General features: G+C 40.9%; 1 protein-coding gene across 2 annotated transcripts in view; it reads left to right on the top strand.

Moving 5' to 3' along the window:
- Positions 1 to 6,624, top strand: part of CEP135 (centrosomal protein 135) — a 93,919-nt gene extending 87,295 nt beyond the window's left edge. The window contains exons 26-27 of one of the 2 annotated variants that reach the window (XR_448321.4): positions 4,669 to 4,806; positions 6,171 to 6,624. The gene's annotated coding sequence lies outside the window, so the exon portion shown is untranslated. The remainder of the gene's footprint in view (positions 1 to 4,668; positions 4,807 to 6,170) is intronic. The other variant, XM_007116057.4, reaches the window with a different exon arrangement.
- Positions 6,625 to 19,727: the final 13,103 nt, after the last annotated feature.

Here is a 19,727-nt window from a genome sequence, read left to right as displayed (position 1 = left end):
GTCCGGGAAGATCCCACATGCCGCGGAGCGGCTGGGCCCGTGAGCCATGGCCGCTGGGCCTGCGCGTCCGGAGCCTGTGCTCCGCAGCGGGAGAGGCCACAACAGTGAGAGGCCCGCGTACCGCAAAAAACAACAACAACAACAACAAAAAAAAACAGTAAGCACATAGAACTTTATTCTTACCAGGCACTTTCTCAAGAGTTTTACATATATTAATTAAATCCCACAGCAACCATATTCTCCTTTATTCTCATTTTACAGATGAGAGCACAGGCAAGACTTGCCCATGACCACTTAACTAATAATGACGAAGTCATTTTGAGACGCTTTCAAAAGTAATTTAATATTTAAACCAGCAGAAGAACACTTGACCTCTGCAGTGTAAAGCAGGAAAAGAAAAAAAATCAAAACAAAAAAAAACGAAAAAACGAAATTGAAGTACAGTAGATGGAAAATATGAAACAAAATGGCAGAAATAAATCCTTATGCAAGAGTAACCACAATAAATTGTAAATTGATGGATAAAATCTATCAATAGAAAGAATCAGGGGCTTCCCTGGTGGTGCAGTGGTTAAGAATCCACCTGCCAGTGCAGGGGACATGGGTTCGATCCCTGGTCCGGGAAGATGCCACATGCTGCGGAGCAACTAAGCCCATGAGCCACAGCTACTGAGCCTGTGCTCTAGAGCCCGCGAGCCACAACTACTGAGCCCACACACCACAACTACTGAAGCCTGCGCGCCTAGAACCTGTGCTCCACAGCAAGAGAAGCCACCACAATGAGAAGCCGGCGCACGGCAACGAAGAGCAGCCTCCGCTCGCGGCAACTAGAGAAAGCCCACGCGTGGCAACGAAGACCCAACACAGCCAAAAATAAATAAATGAATAATTTTTTTTTTTTAAAGACAGAATCAGATTAGATTTAAAAGACAGGGGACTTCCCTGGTGGCACAGTGGTTAAGACTCCGCCTGCCAATGCAGGAGACACGGGTTTGAGCCCTGGTCCGGGAAGATCCCACATGCTGTGGAGCAACTAAGCCCGTGCACCACAACTACTGAGCCTGCACTCTAGAGCCCCTGAGCCACAACTACTGAGCCCATGTGCCACAACCACTGAAGTCTGCGCACCTAGAGCCTGTGCTCCCAACAAGAGAAGCCACCACAACGAGAAGACCGCACACCACAACGAAGAGTAGCCCCCGCTCACCGCTACCAGAGAAAAGCCCGTGTGCAGCAACGAAGACCCAATGCAGCCAAAAATAACATAAATAAATTTTTAAAAAGAAAGAATGTACAGGGATACTCAGGAGTGTATGGCACATTGCCTCTCCCAAGGATATTCTATCCCTTGATCCTATACATTCTTGGCCGAAGTTGAGTATGCCACTCCATTGGCCACTGCCTAAAATGCCCCACAGAGGCTGGGACCAGACCTGTTCAATGTGTCTCATATAGCATTAATTAAGGCTAATATCAGTAAGATTCCAAAAGCAGAAGGAAGAGGCTAACCAGCAGTACTGATCTCAATTGTGCCTTCCAGGATCCCAGACATAGCCAACTATAGTTATCATGGGGAGCAGAGGGTGTTATTTTAGACATGAAGGATGTGGTCTAAAGTCATTCTGTTATCCATTATGACCCATGCAATTTAGATTGACTGGCTAATCTCTGGTGTCATTGCCAGTGGGGCAATAGATGAGCAAAAAAGCAACCCTCATCCACAATGGAGAGTCCATGGCCATCTCTCCCCCACATACAAACAGATAGCCCAAAGGTCACAGGTCACTCCAGTTTGAGGTTTGTTGTTAAACTTGATTTGGATCATCATCACATTGGTTTGGTTGAGAAACCTGGGCTATGTCACTGGGTAGTGATAGCCTTGAGAGTTGTACATGGCATAACCCAAAGCTGCTCAGCAGTCAGGAGAAGCATATGAATTTGTATCAATCAGATTTTTAAAAGATTGCGTTGGTGTGTGTGTTTGTACATGTACAAGGCAGAGTCCATGCCTGGGAGCTTCCATTGATGGCATTAGGCATAGCAAAATAAATGGTTCAAGAGTGGATGAGTTTTTCTGTTTTCATAGCATGTGGACAGGGATGACAGACACAGCAGCAGGTCAGATTGCCAGCCACTGCAGTTTCTTGATTCAGGCAGACCATATGATTTTTTGCAGGCTGCAATGTAGGCTCTTTGTAGGGGACAAAGAGAGCATTCATTGCTATTGGTTTGGGCCCCGCTCAAAAAATGCTGATTTGTGGGTTAGCTGATATAAAGGACCAAATAGAAAGCCCAAGTGGGCATATACTCTGTCCAGTTCCCCAAAAGTCCAACAAGAAGCTAAACCTCAAAGGATTGGTTGGAGGAAGAGGGTAGGTGGAGCAGATATACAGCACTTTTTCCTGGGGTGCCAGAGAAATAGCGGGTTGTGAATCTGCCCATTTAAGTCCAAGAAACTTCACTTGGAAAGCCAGCCTCTGAATTTTGTTGGGGTTTATCAGCCACCCCGCTAGTGTAGGTGTGATAGTCAGGGGCCTTGAGATGGAGGCTTCTGACTTGCCAACCAATAGGATGTCATCTATAGGGTGAAAACTTTGAAATCAGAGGGTAAAGGCACACCCACTAGTGACAAATGGCAGGGAGTTCATCTCACAAGCATATCTCTACTTTCTATACTTCCCTGATTGGGATAATCCCCTCTGGTACTTACAGGATGGGAGTATAAGCCTATAGCACCTCAATTCCTACTATTTATTCAGATGTACAGGCAACAGCAGGACATTGAATTAGTTCCACCCATATGGTCAAATTAGCTTCTCTTCCCCATTCAGAACCCTGTCCTAATCCCATCAATTAAATTTGAGCATCAGTGGACCAGGCAGGATGGTGACTTGGGTGCCTATATCCAAGGAAGCATAGAAATTTGAGTCCGTCCCCTCCCTGAGGTTCCTAAGTATATTTGTACAGAGTGTGTATGGCCTTCAGTCCTCCTTTGGGACAAGGAGACCTTGACCCAAACATTTGGTTTCTTAGAGTAATAAGACTTTCCTGAGGTCAGAAAAAAGAAGGAGGGAGAGATTGGAGGGCACAGAGGGAGAGAGCAGCTCCTCCCTTTGGACGAAGAATGTCACCTGCCATATCAGTAAGCAAAGGATGTTGTGGCCATCAAGCCATCAGTGACTGCACCCTGAGGGCATTTCAGAATGGACAAAAGCAGGATCCTGGCCCTGGATAGCTAAGGTTCATATCAAAGGAATGATTTCAATGAGCCCAGACCCTTGCATCCTCCCATACCTAGAAAAGCACCAAATTCATTAACTTGAGATGTCTGTTTTTCTTTAATTATCAGTAATATTTTGATGTTCCCACTACCTGGTTTTTGTTGCAAAGAAAACCGGCCCCTCCCTTATGTACCCTGGCCCCTCCCTTACCTCTGTGGAGCAGTCCCTCAGAGCTATCTGAGAGGCTGTCTTCCAGGCTTAAGTCCTCAGTTTGGGCCACCAAATAAAACATAATTCCCAACTTTTAGGTTGTACCTTTTTTTTTTTTTTCAGTTGACATCCCCAATAAGCAAAGCTTTGCACTGACTTCTAATTTCAAGTGGCTGAACCAAAGTTCTATGTCCTTATTGCTGACACCATTTATTTCAGCAGCCACAGTGTATTGCCTTTTGACTGGGGCTGTAGGGCTTGTTGCCCGTTGTCACGATGACATCTCTTTCCTGTCCCACCTGAGCAGGAGAACACCATTCCAACAGCTTGTTTCAATCCCACCTCTCATTTCTCAGCTTCTAAATATTCACTAACAGGTAGGACATTCCGGGACCCCTATTTCCTCGCCTTCACTCAACACTTGGGTGAGAGCATTCCCTACAATCAGTTCCTGCGCAATCTTCTCCTGTCCCCTAACTTCATCCTTTCTCTTCAGAGAGCCATGTCTGTCAGCACCCATCCTTTTGTGGCCCAAACTGGAGAACTGTGAGTGGTCTGAGACTGTTCTGCTCACAGCCTGGCATGTAGCCTGCCACATGTTCATGAGCGCCAGCAGAGGACAAGAGACTCCTGGGTCAGGGACGAAGCTCTTTATCACTGCACAGCAGGCAGTGTGAGTTTTACCCCAGTTCCTCCTGTCCCCTTATCCCACAGGGGGCATGCAGGCAGACCTAGATGGATGCTGCACATGCAGTGGGTTTATATCCCAGCTGAAGAATTGGAATTTAGGAAACCTCAGTCTCAAATAAGGGGCTTCAAGCAAACCTGCACAACCTTTGCCCTAGAAGGAGATGTTATCTTTCTTATATTGGACGGAAAACAAAGCTGCCTTGTTCTCTGGGCTGACATTGTCTCTACCTCCCAAGGCTTTTTACAAGCATCCTTGAAAAGATTGTTCAGAACAAAAACTGTCCCTCAGCAAAAAAAAAAAACATGCAGAAATGAGAACTCTGTGGAGAGTTGTCTCCAACACCTGTAATGTTATCTTTTTTTAAATTCTGGTAAGATGTACATGAAATGTACCATTTTAACAATTTTTAAGTGTACAGTTCAGTGGCATTAAATACATTCACAATGTTATAGTACTATCACCACTATCCATTTCCAGAACTGTAATATTATTTTTAATGCACCGCTGGTTTTGCATTTAATTTGAATTTTTTATCTGTGCTCATAGGTGGGACTGGCCCATCGTCATCTTTTGTGTGAAAGCAGTGTTGTCTAGCTTTGATGTCATAGTCATCGTTGCTTCCCAGCACATTATGGACCAGGGGATTTTTGCAGAAACTAATGCCTGTGTCCGGTGATGTGTTATGTAAGTGAATATTGAAACACCTGCATTTGAGTAAATATCAACAACATTTTTTGCACTTCATGTATTCATTTGAAACGTCGTACATGTCATACTAAGGCATTTTAATATTTTGTTAGAGTGTGATAGGCATTATAAAGGCACCTTCATGCAGGAGAACAGAACATCTATTACAACTATGCCGTGTTTCACTGCACTTGCCCTGGAAGAGCAAACTGCACTTTCTGGCGGCACTTTTGTTCTTAGTCCTGTGGGTATTATTTCCTCTAGAATATGTTCTTTTATTTTACCTGATAGTCGACAAGGTGAATCTTTGCAGGGGGCTCTTTTAGAAACTCCACCAGAAGGACCAGGTGTTGGACTACCATTACATTCACCAGAATGGTCAGTTACCCATTCTCTAGCTAGTGCTAACAAAAATTGCTTGTAAGTCATTTTATTCTGTGCATTAAGGCTACAATAAATTTTAAACGCATTGAATAAACTGCAGTTACTCAAATAGAAACCCACTTTCTTATACCATTTTCGAGTTTTCCAGAGGATATTGAAGTTTGCCAGATATTGTTAGGATCAATCAACTCGTTGCATATATTTATTATACTCTAATATACAAGTGGGCTTAGTTATCTGATGGCCAGTCCTCCTGTCCTCCTTTCCTGTAGATGCTATGGAGGTGTCATGTATAGTTGTCACCATGTGGACTAGCCTCTTTCCACATGAGAAGAATCACTTCTCCCTTCCGTAAGAATGTCATTTCTCCCCTCTGTAGATTTTTAGATTTCTCCTTTAATTGGTTTGATAGACCACGATTCTCTCTTATAATCCCACAAACTCTGGTTTTATTTTTCAACAATATTTCAGATGTGGACACACTGTTGTAATAATTGTTTTGGTAACTATGGTGCCATGAACCAAGATAAGGTTGTAGGACTGATGATATTGTTTCTTGCAGTTTCTTTCCTTCACCTGTGTAAATCTCAAGGTTGCATATATATCCAGTTTCACTTTTGCTGACCATCCTGGCCAAAGCTCCACATTTTGTAAGTTTTCCAGGATTCTAAGATTTTTTAAAAAATATTTATTTATTTGGCTGCGCCGGGTCTTAGTTGCAGCATGCAGGATCTTCGTTGGGGCGTGCGGAATCTAGTTCCCTGATCAGGGATTGAATCCAGGCCCTCTGTGCTGTAGCGTGGAGTCCACTGGACCACCACGGAAGTCCTCGAGATTATAGGTTTTGAATCTGAGTTGTCCTCTCCACTTTATCATTGCCTCATCAAGTGATAGCTCTTGTTTGGGTATACAGATCAATTGAAATTTTGGTAGAAAATAATCCAAAAGAGGTTTAACTTTTGAAATTCTGCCCACAGGAAGTGGAGTTTCCGAGTTATCGTTAAAGTGAAGAAATTATTTGTTTGAACCTTCTTCTCGTCATAATCTTTGGAAAGATAAGTGTTTCAAGTAAGGGATCAGTTGACCAATATTTTTCCAGTGTGGCTTTCTTATTTTTTCCATCAAAATTATTAATCCAAGAAACTTCTTCATGTCACTGTTGGCTACATCAGTCCATTTTAAAGCCTTATCATACTTTTTATATGATTCTTCATTCTGTTGGCGATAAAAGTTTGTTTGAGAAGCAACCAACTCAGAAAAGTCGTTACCAGTACGTCCCTGGTGGTGCAGTGGTTAAGAATCCACCTGCCAATGCAGGGGACCCGGGTTCGAGCCCTGGTCCAGGAAGATCCCACATGAAGTGGAGCAACTAAGCCCGTGTGCCACAACTACTGAGCCTGCGCTCTTCAGCCCTCGAGCAACAACAACTGAGCCCGTGAGCCGTAACTACTGAGACCCAGGCGCCTAGAGCCTGTGCTCTGCAACAAGAGAAGCCACCGCAATGAGAAGCCCGTTCACCACAACTAACAATAGCCCCCGTTCGCTGCAACTAGAGAAAGCCTGCGCGCAGCAATGAAGACCCAACGAAACCAAAAAAAAAAGTCGTTACCCCAAATTAATTCTATTTCACTAACACTTTGCGGGTTATTACATTCAGTAGTTACACCTGACACACCTGTAAAGTCTTCTAATTTTCGTGAAATGTTGTCTTCAATCCATTCTTCTGTAGAAGCAAAGGAGCATTCTCCAGCACCGTGAGTTTCATTTTCACTTTCTGTATCAGAATCAATCACTAAGGTTTTTTGTCTTTCTGTTGGTCTAATATTCACATCGTCTTAAGAACTATCATCTTCTGAGACATTAGTATATATGTCACTCGGACAATCAGAGAAAGTATCTGCATAAAATTCACTGAAAAATTCTTCACTCAAAATTTCACGGTGTCATTTTTGAAAATTTTATGGTAATAAACTTGCATTTATAATATAAACAAGGTTGGAACAAAAACCTAATGGAGCAAAATATTAATGATAACGACAATCATAAGTTGTCTAATGAACTCTTGATCAATTTTAAGCTCTAACAGCTTCGCAAGGTGATGTTAATTAATCACTCTCTAAAATACGTAGCGATACGTCTCTGGTCAATAACGTTCGGGTAACAAAAGACGTATTAATACGTCTCTGGCCAATAATGTCCTGGAATGGGTAGTGAAATTTCTCTTTTCCCATGCCCTGGAACCCTTTGCATTACATGGGAATTGTTGACTCCTTGAAAGTTTGTTAGCGCTGACTCATGAAATTACCTGGGTAGGTGTCTTTTTTAGAAGAAAACATTTGACCACCTTTTTGATTTCTCCTACAATATTCCTCTATTCTGATTTTCTTCCCCTTCTCAAGTCACTTTTGGAAATTCAGTTTTTCTGGAAAATCTATTTCATCTAGATTTTTAAAAATCCATACCTTAATTGTTTCTCTTGTGAAACGCTTATTTTTTGTGTCTCTTCACTGACTGATCTTTTCCTAAGAATCAACATTTTATTTTGCTGATCAAATCTACTGTTTGTTTTTATTTCATTACTTCTGCTTTCATTTCCTCTTTTCTGCTTTCTTTGCCTTTATATGTTTTCATTCTTGAGTTATATACTTAGTTTACTTTTAATCTTTCTTAAATTTCCTCTAAGAACCTTGGGCTGTACCCCCAAAGGTATTTTGTCATTGCTTTCTAAATAGATTCCTATTTCAGTTCTGGATTATTCATTAACTGGGGTCACTATATAATTCACCATCCAAACGGGGATACTTTCGTGAGTGAAATATGCATATTATGTCCAGACAATAAGTGTAAGCTGGGACTGTTTTGGGTGAACCAGAAAGGTTCTGGTGAACCACCCTATTTTTAACGTGAGTTATTTAAAAGGAAGTTTAAATTTTTCACATAGGACATAGGATCTTTTTACAACTTTCCAATGTACTGAATTTTAATCACAGAATGTGGTCTGTAAGGATTTTTTTTTTTTAATTTATTGAGCTTTTGGGGGTGTGTGGCGCTAAGACTTGGTAAAGTTTTGTGACTGTGCCACATGGTGCTGCACAGAATGTGCATGTTTTCTGTTGGATACACATTTCTTGACATCTTTTAGATCAAGCTTGTTAATTTTCTGTGTAGTTATCTTTGTTTATGTGATGTGTCAATTTCTAAGAAAAGTTAAAAGCTCTCCCACTATGACAGCAGATTTTTAACTTTTCCTTTTATTTCCGTTTTTGGCTTAAATAATTCAAAATTTCTATTGTTAGATACGTAAATTTTCAAGACTTTTTTTGTTGTTGGCTTGTACCTTTTAGCATTTGATACTTTTTACATTAAAATCTCTTTTATCAAATATTAATATTGCTGCTTATGCTTTCTACCCTTTTTTGAACAGCTTTATTGAGATATACTTTATATATCTCCATAAAATGCACCCAATTAAATTGTATGATTTGATGATTTTTAGTACATTTACAGCGTTGTACAACCATTACCACAACCAATTTTAGAATATTTTCATCATTCTAAAAAGAAACCTCATACCTATTAAGAGTCACTCCCAGGCTTCCCTGGTGGCGCAGTGGTTGAGAATCTGCCTGCTAATGCAGGGGACACAGGTTCGAGCCCTGGTCTGGGAGGACCCCACATGCCGCGGAGCAACTAGGTCCGTGAGCCACAACTACTGAGCCTGCGCGTCTGGAGCCTATGCTCCGCAACAAGAGAAGCCGCGATAGTGAGACGCCCGCGCACCGCGATGAAGAGTGGCCCCCGCTTGCCACAACTAGAGAAAGCCCTCGCACAGAAATGAAGACCCAACACAGCAAAAATAAATTAATTAATTAATAAACTCCTACCCCTAACATCAAAAAAAAAAAAAAAAAAGAGTCACTCTCCATTCTCCCCACTCCCCCTCCCCCCAGCCATGAATCTCCTACTGTCTCTATAGATTTGCCTGTCTGGACATTTGATATAAATGGAATCATGTGATATATAGTCTTTTGTGCCTAGCTTCTTCCATTTAGCATAACGTTTTCAAGGTTCATCCGTGTGGTAGCATGTATCAGTATTTCATTCCTTTTTTATTGCCAAATATTCCACTGTATGGATAATACCACCTTTTGTTTAATCCATTCATGAGTCGATGGACATTTTGATTATTTCCACCTTGGGCCATTATAAGTAATGCTACCATAAACATTCATGTACCTGGTTTGTGCCGCATATCTTTCATTTCTCTTAGGTGTGTACCTAGGAGTGGGATTTCTGGGTCATGTGGTAGGTAACTCCATATTTAACATATTTCGGAACTGCCAACTATTTCCCAAAGTGGCTGCACCATTTTACATTACTACCAGCAATGTGTGAGGGTTGAATGTTTCTACATCCTCACCAACAATTGTTATTATCTATCTTTTAAATTATTGCTATCCTAGTGGGTGCAAAGTGGTATTTCATTGTGGCTTTGCTTTGCATTTCCCTGTCGGTTAATGGTGTTGAGCATCTTTTCATTTGCTTATTGGCCGTTTGTATATATCTTTACTAGAGAAATGTCTATTGAGATCCTTTGCCCATTTAAAAATTGGGATATTTCTCTTTTAAACTGTTGAGTTGTACAAGTTCTTTATATATTTTGTATACAAGTCCCTTATCAGATACATATATGATTTGCAAATACAGGTATCCCCGGATTTTCAAAAGTTTGCTTTATGCCGCTTTGTTGTATTAGCACCTGTTTTTGCTAACTGAAAGAAATCCAAAGAGGATTTTCTCTTTTACAGAAAAAGTCAAAAAGCAAAAATAGTGGTCAGTGTTTTACAGCAAAGCTGTTACAGAAAAGATGTGCATCCCAGGCAGTGAGAGTGGCACTGCCAAGCTCTTTCCCCAGAAACTACACTTAGCATCTCAGCATCAAGCTGCCACAGTTTGAACTGTCTGTATCTGTGCCTTATCTTTTTAAAATTGTTATTATTTTTTTATTGAAGTATAGTTGACTTACAATGTTGTGTTGATTACTGCAGTACAGCAAAATGATTCAGTTATACATATATATACATTCTTTTTTTCTATTCTTTTCCATTATGTTTTGTCGTAGAATATTGAATATAATTCTCTGTGCTATACAGGAGGACCTTATTGTTTAAGTGCTTTACCTTGATTTATTTTGTGCATCTGTTAGCAAGCTGTGTCCTAAGGTAATTGCTTCTTTGCTTTACACCACTTTGGATTATGAAAGTCTTCATAAGAATGCTCTGCTTTCAGATAGCAGGGGAAACCTGTATATTTTCCCACCCTGTGGGTCATATTTTCACTCTCTTGATGATATTGTGTACAGCACAAAAGTTTTGAATTTTGATGTAGTCTTGTTTTATTTATTTTTTCTTTAGTTGCTTGTGCTTTTGGTGTTGTAGTTAAGAAACCATTGTCTAAGCCAAGGATGTGAAGATTTACTCCTATGTTTTATTTGAAGAGTTTTACAGTTTTAGCTTTTACTTTTAGGTCTATGATCTATTTTGAATTAATTTTTGTATATGGTGTGAGACGTTTTACAGTTTTAGCTTTTACTTTTAGGTCTATGATCTATTTTGAATTAATTTTCGTATATGGTGTGAGACGGTGTTTCATTTTGCATATTGATATCCAGTTGTCTCCATGTGCTTTCTTTTTTGTTAGTATTTGCCTAGTATACTTTGCTGTTACTTTATTTTTAGGCACCATTATAACTTTGTAATTTATTTTTTAAAATTTATTTTATTGAAGTATAGTTGATTTACAATGTTTTAATTTCTACTGTATGGCAAAGTGAAAGTGATTCAGTTATACATGTATATACATTCTTTTTCATATTCTTTTCCATTATGGTTTATCACAGGAATAACTTTGTAATTTAGATGTAAGATATGTAACATGCAACAATTATCCCCATTTTACAGACTTGAAGAAACGTCTGAAATTAAGTGAATTATCCACAAACCCATGCACAGAACACAAAGCCAGTACTATGGATAGGGTAGGTGTTATTCTGAGTGTCACCCCATCCCAAGAGCCACTGCCTGCCCTTTGAGTCTTTTAAATAAGTCCACCTCACTCACCTTGAACTCTGAATATGCACAACAGCCCATCCCCTGGAGTGGTCAGAAGGGAATTACTAACCTTATCCTTGACTAATAGAAATTTTCACAATGATGGTATACTTCAGTTTTCTCACTTTGGAGGTTAAGGCTGTTGGGAACACAACAAGGTTCTGAAGAAGTTGCAAGGGACAATCACGAAACTTCCTACACCACAGTATTTCTACTACTTTAGCTTTTTCCTATCTTTATTTATTTATTACCTATATAACTTTTATTTGCACAATTACTTTTTGTCCCATTCAGTTCATTGGTCTCTCCTCCCAGTGAAAGATTTTACTATTGTACTCCTTTCCTGAGCACTAAGAAAATTCCATGTGAATACACAGGGAAAGGGATGTTAAGCAGACATGGTGGAGTATAGAATCTTGAGGCTTTGGAAGTCCATGGTCTAATTCAGGGTTTCTCAGCCTTGGCACTGTTGACATTTTAGGTTAGATAATTCTTGGTTGTGGAGGCAGTCCTGTGCATTGCAGGATGTTTGGCAGCATCTCTGGCCTCTACCCACTAGATGCTCGTAGTAGCACCAACTAACCAGTTGTGACAACCAAAGATGTCTCCAGAAACTGCCAAATGTTTCCTAGAGGAAAAATCACTCACAATTGAGACCTGTTGGTTTAACTATATAATTTCTTTCTCATATCCTTTAACCTGTGTCCTCTAATACAGCAGTTAAATGGTTAAATATTTTAAAAATTCTTAATGTTCTGCATCTTTCTTTTGTATCGTATTATGGTCTCTGAAAATCCATGTGTTACGTGTCAAAAGTGGAATAGTGGACTGATACCTGGTTTGATGCGCCACATTGTTATTATAGCCCTGAATGTAGTAACTAGGAACCAATGTGTTTGAAAAGTGAGGGAAAAAACAGCACCTGTCAAAAGTGGTGCCTGATAGCTGCTGATTTCTGAGGCCCATGAGACACAAAGTCCATTAGAGCTAGAGAACTCTAACGTAAGCATAAATTCTCTAGAACTCTTTCAATATTTTAAGGGTGTATAATTTGGTATTCCTTGCCCTGCAAAATTAAAAGACAGTAGACCTACACTTGATTTATGTAAATTTGAATATTTATAGTGTGTGTATTCATGTCCTTGGCAAGACTATAATATGTCAAGAAAAAGACCCCAGTTATATGTTCTACACAGATTTAATTTTTGGCTTCTGAGAACTTCTAGTGCTACTAGATCAAATCAAAGAGAACTTGCCCAGGCCTTTATAAAACTCTTCATTATGCTTATTTGGAACAAAGCAGACATAATTTAGAATATGCAAGCACTGAACAATGATATCTATATTTACAAAAATACACAACCATATTCTGTAGTTAATTGTTTATCTAGAAAAAACTCAGCTGGATAAGGCAATATGCACTATTCTCCCACTATCAAAGTTGCTCTTGTAAGTCAGGTACCTGCATTTAAATTAGTAGCCCTGGTTTTGGCATTGGGACATCCAACTCAAGATGGAGCACCTATTAGGGTTACCCCTCATCTTCTGCTTTGTTTTCAACTTCTTGATTAATAATGATACAAAATTGTTTTTAGCATCTTTGCATGCATAGTGAAGGAAAAGATCACTAGAAACGGATTTCCAAGTTCCATCAAAATAGTCATAGCAAAACATATGGAGAAAAAACCTTAGTGTTTCCAGTTAGGCCAAAAAAGGAAAAGATAAATACTTTTCTTAAAATATCAAAGTCAATATTTAATTATGGCTAGGGATAATAATGCCCAATGTCAGTGTCAGTCTGTTCAGATGTACAGCGACTCAGCAAAGCAATTTTGAGCCTTTCTATTTCTGTGTAGCATCTTTCAACTTGTTTGACTTTCAGAAGTCCAATGCCTTTTCTCACTGTCTGGGCTCTGCAGGGCGCAACTCCTTCTGGAGTCCAGGTCGTTCCCGTGAGTCTCTGGCTCATCCAGGTACCAGGGGCCAGACTTGCATCCCGTGGGGTGGTGACTTACGGTCCCCGGTTCTTGCCCCACGTGAGCCTCCCTGGGAGCTCACCACAGTAACCTCCGACGCCACGGGTTCAGCCGGGACATCCCTGCAGTGGTAGGGAGGACACTGACCAATCCCACGCCCTTCCCTGTACCCGGCTCCGGTTTTGGGGCACCCCCCCCCTACTCCCCCGGGAAGGGAGCCGTACGGTGCCTGTCTTTCCTGGAGGGTGCGAAAGGGAACTCGGGTCTCCCTGCGCCCCGCAGCAGGGCCCGGCGGTCCACGCGCGAAGCCAGGCGGGGCCGCGGCGCGGGTCCGAGCGCCCGAGGCGCGGGCGGAGCATGTGACCACGCCGCGCCGGGCCGGGAGCGCAGTGCCGCGCGCTGGCGGCGGCGGGGAGAGCAATGGAGGCCGCGGCCGCCTGAGAGGCGGGTGCGCTGCCGGTGCTGCTGCGGAGTTTGCTGGTGCTGCGGCAGCGCCGCGGGCTGTGCATCCGCGCCCGCCGCCCGCGCGGGACCGCCCGTCGCCGTCCAGCCCCTCTGCCAGCCCCGGCTCCAGGCGGGGACCTCAGGTGAGCGCCCTCCCGGCCCGCGGCCAGAGCCAGACAATGGGTGCAGCGGGCGGGCTTCTCCCTTCCCCTCGCGACCCGCGGGCCAGGCCCCCGCGGCGCCCCGGGATCCCCGACCTTGCCTCTGCCCTGGGGGCGTGGGCTCGGCGTGGCCGGCCGTGGACTTTGGGGCGGTGTCCCCGCGCGTTCTGCGCGGACCCTCCCTGAGGCACCCGCGCGTGGTGTGCGCGGCTTTGGATCCCACTCGAGGAACCTGCGGACCGACTGTGCCCCCGGGAGCTTGCCGAGAGCGTGGGACCTTCCAATTCCCTCGGTCCTTCCCGCGCCGCAGCAGCCTGTCCCGGGGTCCCCGGCTCGGGTCCCGACTGCGGCGGGGGTCAAAGCGAGACCTCGCCGTCTGGGATCTCGGACGCTGACCCGGCTCAGCCCTCTCCCCGGGCCTGAGCTGCATTGCTTTGTTTAACCTCTGCCGAGCCATTTCGCACAAACTCTTGTTGCTCCAATTCTGATGAGCCACCAGTTTGATGGCTGAGGCAAGACAAAGGTTTTCCCTGTTTACAAGGGCTGGAGTCGGGAGACTGCACGCTGCCAGTGGTGTAAAATGTGTTTTCCTTATCTCCTCCCAGAGGTTTTTCTGGTTCTATAACCCTCCTTTCTTGCAGAGCTCTGTAGTGGCGAGATTGGACCTCCTAACCCTACCGAGACGGTGGGTGGGGTATGGCTTTTATTCCGGCTTATCAGTAAACAGAAGGGCAGACGGGTACATTTGAGATAGTCTCAGAATAGAGGCATCGTAATCATCTCCTGAATTTTGCATTTTCAGAGAAAATATATATATTTAAAGACATTGATTCAGTGGATGGGCGGGGTGGCAGGGGGCAGAAAACCTAGTAACTACCACCGTGTGTTGTGAAATTTTAATATGGTTTTAAGAATAATGGCCCGGAAACTGATCTGGTGTAGGTGAGGGAGTGCGTGTGTGTTGGGGGTGGTGGTGATGGAGAGGGAGTGGTTAGAATACAAAGGATAAGGCAATTTTAGTAAAGGCTTCTTAGTATCATGTAGCAAATTTTCAGTTCATCAAGTTGTCATTAAATCATCGTTTCCCTGTAAAAATCACCTGTAGTAGTTGTTGAATTATATATAAAAAGGCTAACAATTATTTGGTGTTGTATGTGACTCAGGAATCTGAAAACAACAATTTTGAGTAATTTTAAAAAGTCAACAAAGGAAAGACACTTCCACTACTCCCTCCTTTATGCAATGAGAAAACTGAATCCTAGTTCAATATATTCAACAGAAAATTAGCTGTAAGAAAACAAGATTTCAAAGGCAGGTTTTTTAAGAAACATTTTGAAAAATGCATCTTATGTAGGCGATATGGTTGCGTTACTTCAGCTCAGACATGTGAAGGGAGGAAAATCAGGCTACTAGATTGCCCCTTTCCAGAATTAAAAGGTAGTTTCTTCAAATCCGATATTGACAGTCATCTCAGAAATGGGGAAACTTTCACTTTAAAGACTTAGCAGTCATTTAGCACTGAATTTGGAGTCAGGAAGATAATAATACTGACTTGACACACTTAGGCAATTGGTGTGAGAAACAAAAGCTTCCACATAGTTCTTTCCAAAAACTATAAAGCACTGTAATAAATGTAAGTTATTATTATTGCTAGGTGAGGAAGCTGTATTTTACAGTTTTCTCTTACACAATTTTGGGAAAATTAATTGAAATTAATATGAAATTCTCCAGGGTAAGGGACAGTCTGGTATATACTAAGTGTTCAATAAATAGTTGAGGAAAGAATGAATTAATGAAAAATAAAATGCAAATGGATAAAATATGCATACAGATCGGTTTACTTCTTTTAGTTTAATGAACATTTACTGAAGGCCTACTGTGTGCCAAGAACTGTACAGACTGTTTCCACACACAGTTTATAATAAAAGCCAGGTGACCTTCCTTTTTTGATCATGTGTGATGTATGTTTCTATGAAGACTGGGGCCCCTTGGGTCATGTTAATGATCATCTCATGTAACTGAGTAGCACAATAGAACATTTCACTTGTTATATGTACAAATACTTTCTCACAATGGCCTGTGGGGAGGCAGGGCAGATACTATCATTCCCGTTTTGTAAGTGAGGAAATCCAGACACAGCGAGATTAAATGACTTGCCAACTCCTCGGCCACTGAAACAACAATGCCAGGGACAGAAGCTCGACCTCACGCCTGGTGCTTTCATCTCTGAATCACACTGTCTTCTCCAAGATACGCTGCACCTCCAGAAAATCTCTTGAATTAGTCCTTATTAAAGTCTACCTTTTGAATAACTTTTACATAAGGAAAAGTTATATCTTATAACCCACTACTTAGTGAAGTGATTAAATGTGCAGGTTCTGGAGACAGGTGACTAAATATGAACTCTGGATTTACCAATCACTAGTTCTGCCTCTTTGGCAAGTGACTTAATCTCTCTAAGTCTCAGTTTTCTCATCTGTAAAATGGTGAAAGTAATAGTACCTGCCTACCTTACAGGATTTGGGGGAGGATCAAATGAAACAATGTGCTTAGCACAATGCTTAGCACAGTGTCTAGTAAAAACTAAGCATTCAGCGTCAGCTAATTACTTTTTTTTTTTTTTGCGGTACGCGGGCGTCTCACTGTTGTGGCCTCTCCCGTTGCGGAGCACAGGCTCCGGACGCGCAGGCTCAGCGGCCATGGCTCACGGGCCCAGCCGCTCCGCGGCATGTGGGATCTTCCCGGGCCGGAGCACGAACCCGCGTCCCCTGCATCGGCAGGTGGACTCTCAACCACTGCGCCACCAGGGAAGCCCCAGCTATTTACTTTTATTCTCATTATTGTAATGAAGCAGTGGCTTTTAAACTTTTTTTTTGGCACAATAAGAGATGAGTTTTACTTTGCCATCCAGTATACAGATACATTACAAGTGTGTTTAATTAAAAAAAAATTCATTAATCAGTGCTCAGACTTCCTATGTGCTATGCATTCTTATATTTTTCATTCTGTTTTATTTAGAAATGCTGGTTGAGATACACTAAATAATTTCATATCCCGTTAATGCACCAGGACCTGCAATTTGAAAAGCACTAATGTAAAGGATAATCAGGTTAATAAGTGCATTAAAGAAAAATCTGTTACTGAATCTTTATGTTTTTCCCTCTAATGATTTACAGCATCTTTTGGAATTTGAATGTTAAATTACACTGCAAATAGGTTTTTAAACATTTCTTAGTAATTATAACCATATATTGAGTATTTATTACCGTCTAGGTACTGTGCTAAGCAGTCTATTTTTGTATGTTATCTAATTTAGTGCTCATGACAGACTTGTAAGAAGGTCTTCTGTTTCCATTTGGTAATTGAAATTAAGACTCAAAGTGGTTTTAGGAACTTGCACAATGTCACAAAGTTAGTGAGAGTTGAAGCAAGAATTGTTCTGTTTGACCCCAAAGCTCTCTGCTCTTTCAGCCTCAACACTGTGTTCCGAGGTTCTCTCACAGCGATTTCTGAAGACATATCGTTCCTTCTTTTGCATAAATTTGAATGGTAATATTGAGAACTTACCCGTTGTTGTGGTGCATCTTTTGTAGTTTCCTTTGAAAGGACCCATTTGAAGAAAATCTTCAAGTTAGTAAAGTAAGAAAGTAGACTGCATAGACTAGTATTTCATTTTGACTTTGGCTGGTCTATGATGTAAACATTTTGGAATAACTTCTCAGGTTTTTATGACAGAGTCACTCAATTGGTCAGTTTTATTGTGCACCCAAAGGTTTAATATATATTCAGAAGAGACATGAAATAGCTGTGTCACTATAAAAAGATTTCATTACAGATGAATGTCGGCTTTTGTTAAGGCACAAAATGAAGACTTAAGAGCTACAAGAGTACTTTATAGTATATTGATTTGTTTCAAACTCACCAGGCAGTGAAAGTATTTATTTTGTAAAGTACTTGTAAGAAACCACCACTAACTGTACTATTAATTTTTTGTTTTTGTGTTTCACTTCCTTGCAAATGTTTCTTAAATTTTTAGCAGTATTTTAATTTTAATTTTTTGGTAGTTCTGGGACTTTCCTCCTCTTTTAAAAATATTGTGAGAAAGAATTTAGGAAATATATTTTATAAAGAGTACTTTGAAACACAAATAGATAAATTTACATGACAATGGAAAGGCAAATTTCACTGTTTCTTTCACACTTATGTCTGACAGATTCAGGCTTTTTCGGTGTCTGGTTGAACGCGTAGGAGTGTATCTTATAAATAAGATAATTACCAGGTGCTTAAAGATATATAAATATGCTCTTGCTTTTGCATTATAGCTTCCATGTGTATGGAGCTTTAAACTTTCCCTGGTATGTTTAACTAGTTTATTTGTTGAATTAAGGTTGGTATTTTCAAAACTGACAATTTTTTAAAATCAGAGTTTGTGTAGATCATGATGCTATATTAGACAAACATCAGCAGTTTCATGGTTTATGTGAAACCACATATTTCTTTTCATAAACCATCATTTTCTGTTAAGATTAGATAAAAGTGAGTATATTGTTTCATTTATTGTTGGACATCAGATTTTATCCTTAGATGAGCCCTCAAAAACTTGTTTTGCCCCTGACGAAATTGTGTACAGTTGTCATAAGCTTATGTTATATGCTTATTTTATTAATTTATTCCTTTTGTCTAACACTTGACCCTTAGAGAATTGGTATAGTTTTTATGAGCATCAAGAAACATTACAGCTATTGAATGGTCACTGTAATGTTTTTATATTCAGGCAGGTAAACTGGGTTCCCATTACATTTTGTACTACTTTTATTCTTGATGTGAAAATTCTTAGAGATAAAAAGAGCAAAATCAATTTAGATATGCACTTGTACTAGTGCCTTTGAGGCGGATACATAGGCATATTTTGGATCTACTTATATGTATGATTTCCACAGTTACATGAGAAGTGCAAGATTACAAGCTCTTAATCCATAAATTTAAAAATTATCTTAAGTAACTGTGGAGATGAAAAAACTGAGTAAAAACCTTTAAGAGATGTTGAATGCTTTAGTCACATGTTATCAGAAATATTTAAGAAGCCAAATAGAACAACCATACATAATAGCTTTTATATTCTAGTGAGTTTGCGTGTGGAAAGATGATTCCATTTAAAATGTCAAAAATGAAATGCAGAAATATTTTCAATCAGATTTTAAAATCTTCAGCATCTCTTCCAGATGTTTGTAGAATTTTTCAAATAGTATTCTTTGAGGGTTGCGTGGAAATTTTAATAAACTTACTTCTGAAACTGGTACTATTTTAAAAAATGTGTCTTTGAGGAAAAGATACAGAAGCTGCATCCCTGAAACACTTTGGGAAATATTTAAATTGGAAGTACTCAGCTCACTAGGGACAGGTTTTTAGAGTAGAATTTAGAGCTGATACCAGCTGCTAAGAATTATTCTCATTAACAAGAAAGGAGGGAACACTTGTAAAAAAGGTGTTGGGCTTTTTACCAGGGAGAGTAGGAATAAGCCACCCAGAGGTTCACTGGCCTGTCTCCACTCCCTTGGTCAGGGATTGGCTGGCACTAATAGGGGAGAAAGGGAGCAGCGGGGGGGCAACAGAGAAACTCAGTTATTGTTTAAATCTGGGATAAGCCGGATTCAACAAATAATCTGTGAAAGTTCTTGTATGTAATTGTTAACCCACACTTTCCCAACTTGGGAGAAAAAAAAAGGAAAGTCCATGGCCCCAAGATCATGGTTTTTGGGAGAGGAAACATCCGGACCCCATTGTCAAAGCCATTTGTGGTCTCAGGCCAGGGCCACTGCTGACGTTCTTAGGGAAGCTTGCGA

The sequence above is a fragment of the Physeter macrocephalus genome, chromosome 7 (assembly GCF_002837175.3).
Source record: "Physeter macrocephalus isolate SW-GA chromosome 7, ASM283717v5, whole genome shotgun sequence".
Classification (NCBI taxonomy): domain Eukaryota; kingdom Metazoa; phylum Chordata; class Mammalia; order Artiodactyla; family Physeteridae; genus Physeter; species Physeter macrocephalus.
The sequence above is the reverse complement of the archived record's forward strand: the minus strand, read 5'-3'. Positions and strand labels throughout refer to the sequence as shown.